Source organism: Mandrillus leucophaeus, unplaced genomic scaffold (genome assembly GCF_000951045.1).
Source record: "Mandrillus leucophaeus isolate KB7577 unplaced genomic scaffold, Mleu.le_1.0 Scaffold54, whole genome shotgun sequence".
Lineage (NCBI taxonomy): Eukaryota > Metazoa > Chordata > Mammalia > Primates > Cercopithecidae > Mandrillus > Mandrillus leucophaeus.
Genome location: NW_012105808.1, coordinates 1,605,194 through 1,608,171, shown reverse-complemented (window position 1 = coordinate 1,608,171; position 2,978 = coordinate 1,605,194).

Sequence of the window (2,978 nt, the reverse complement as noted above, 5' to 3'; positions counted from 1 at the left end):
AAAAAAAAAAACAAAAAAAAAACCCTCCCCAGAAGCTAGGCTGGAGTGTCTGTATCACCTGCAGAGTTTCGGGACAACCCACCCCCACCCCCGCAGTGCCCCCTGCAACCTCTTTTAGGCCACCAGGAACAAAACAGTGTACATTTGCTATAAAATGGAGCACTGGGTTTTTTCTATTATTCCTTCCTTTTTAAAGCAACTCCTTTACTCACACAAAGCTGCCTAAAGGTTAATCTGCCTCCGGGGGAGCTGGGATTACTCAGGACACTCATGCTCAGAGGTCAGCAGCAGAAAATACCTTCTGAGTCACGGTGGGGATGGCTCACCCCGCCCCTGGCTGCTACTCACTGCTGGCTGCCCACTCACCGCCACCCACAGCCGGGCTCCAGGCCAGGCTGTCAGGCGGAACATGTACTCACTCATTAATGAGAGTCAGAGAGTCGGGACCCTTGGCCAGTGGAGGCCGCCCCTGCCCGCCCACAGCCCGTGAGTCACCAAGGGGAAGGTCCCCTTCTGTGGCCCTTGCAGGTTCTTTCCAAGCAACCAGCCAATAATGCCACTTGTGCCCTTCCCACCAGAAGGGCAGGGCCATCCTGCCCTATAAATGCCACGCCGGGCCAGGTGGGGTGGCTCACGCCTGTAATCCTAGCACTCTGGGAGGTCCAGGCAGGTGTATGACGAGGTCACAAGTTCGAGACCAGCTTGGCCAACATGGTGAAACCCCATCTCTACTAAAAATACAAAAAATTAGCTGGGCGTGGTGGCGCACACCTGTAGCACCAGCCACTGGGGAAGCTGAGACAGGAGAATCACTAGAACCCGGGAGGCAGATGTTGCAGTGAGCCGAGATCGCACAGTTGTACTCCAGCCCAGGTAACAGTACGAGATTCCCTCTCAAAAAAATAAGAAATGCCACGCGGGGCTTGAGAAAAGCGGTCATCCAGGAACTCTCAGGTCATATAAGAACAAAAATCGCCCTTCCTCCCCCTTGCGTTTGCCAACTGGGCAAACCCCTTCCGAACTGCTCATTTCCGAGTGTGGACAGTTGTGGCTATTTCTGCTTCCTCCTCCGGATGGCCCCTCCTCCAGGCAGCCACCCATAGGCCCCCAGGGCAGAAGTGGCAGCCCCTCCCCGGGGACCTCAGCTGACCTTGTGCTCAGCACAGAACCTCTGCTGAGCTTCTATTTATAACCTGCTGAACTCCACTGTGTAACGTTCTTGGTAGAGATGGAGTCTCACTATGTTGCCCTGGCTTGTCTCGAACTCCTGGGCTCAAGTGATCTTCCCGCCCGGGCTTCCTAAAGTGCAGGGACTACAGGCGTGAGCCCCTGTGCCCAGCCTATCTTCATTTTACAGGCTTCTTGAGACTAAGAACGCTGGGCAGGGTGGGGCGGAGGGTGGGGAGAGAATATTGGCTTGTCCTCTGTGCCCCCACAACACTGAGTATTCAGTAGGTGCTGTTGGAATGAATCACGAATATACGTGCTGTTGCAGCCACAGCCAGGTGCTATGGCTCACGCCTGTAATCCCAACACTTTGGGAGGCCGAGGCGGGCAGATCACCTGAGGTCAGGAGTTCGAGACCAGCCTGGCCAATATGGTGAAACCCCGTCTCTATTAAAAATACAAAAATTAGCCAGGAGTGGTGGCGGGCACGTGTAATCCCAGTTACTGGGGAAGCTGAGGCAGGAGAATCACTGGAACCCGGGAAGCGGAGCTTGCAGTGAGCGGAGATCGCGCCACTGCACTCCAGCCTGGGCAACAGAACGAGACTCTGTCTCAAAAAAAAAAACAAAACAGAACCGCCCCTCACTTCTTGTGAGGAAGCAAAATTCCTCAAGGGGAGCACGACAACAGGAGCACGACAACGGGAGCACGACAACAGGAGCACGACAACGGGAGCACGACAACGGGAGCACGACAACGGGAGCACGACAACGGGAGCACGACAACGGGAAAATGACAAATGTCACGGCAGGGTTGTCGGAAGGCTGCCTCTGGCACTCGGGCGAATGAAAATGCCGGGCCCGGCAGCAGGCCAACCAGAGCAGGAACGGGCCGCAGACGGCGCCAGGACCAGCACATCCTGCCAAGCCAGGGCCCGGCCAGGGAGGGAAAGACTCCGCACAGTCCCGCCCACCACTGGAAAGCCCGCTCCCGCCAGCCCTCCCCTTACTATTTACGATGGTGCACTGGCCAGGCACGGCACCAGGCATGTGGACGGGGACACCGGGGCTGCCTTCACAGCAATGTTCACTTAAGTATCAAGGAAAAGGCAACGGGCCCCTGGCAGGACCACTGCCCCAGGCCCCCACAGCGGGTTCCAGTGGGTTTCTTAGCACTGACAAATGGCAACTGTTGGGATGCAGATGTTAAACAGACACTTAACACAGGTCGTGCAGTCCACTCCTGAGAACCTCGCCCTGCGAACACTGACTGTCACCAAAAATCCCGCCAGTGCTGTTCAGTGCAGCTTTATTCTAATCACCAAAAATTGGAAACAGCCCACAGTCCTGTAACCCGCAGGCAAACGGATAAACAATCTGTGGTCCAACTGTCCAATGGATCTACAGTCACCAGAAAAATGGGGTAACTTTTGAAACCTGCAGCAACATGGATTCGGCCACCTGAAAACGACCAGGACCAAAAGGCAACGTCCTGTTGATTCCATTCAGCCAACTTTCTGAGAATGGCAGAACTACAGGTAAGGCGGGATGGGGAGCAGCCAGGAGCTCCCAGGCAGACTGAGGACAGGGGCGTCGCAGGGAAACTGGGGGTTCTGCACCTGGACGATAGCGCTGGTCAGGGCACCACCCGATGAGTTTGTCAAACTTTCATTTTGTTTGTCAAACTCTCAGTTTGTACCCTGCAAACAGTGAACTACGCCCTAGGTGAACTGAAAGAGGAAGATAAACAAATAAATGTGAGGCCAGGTGCAGTGGCACACCCCTGCAATCCCAGCATTTTGGGAGGCCAAG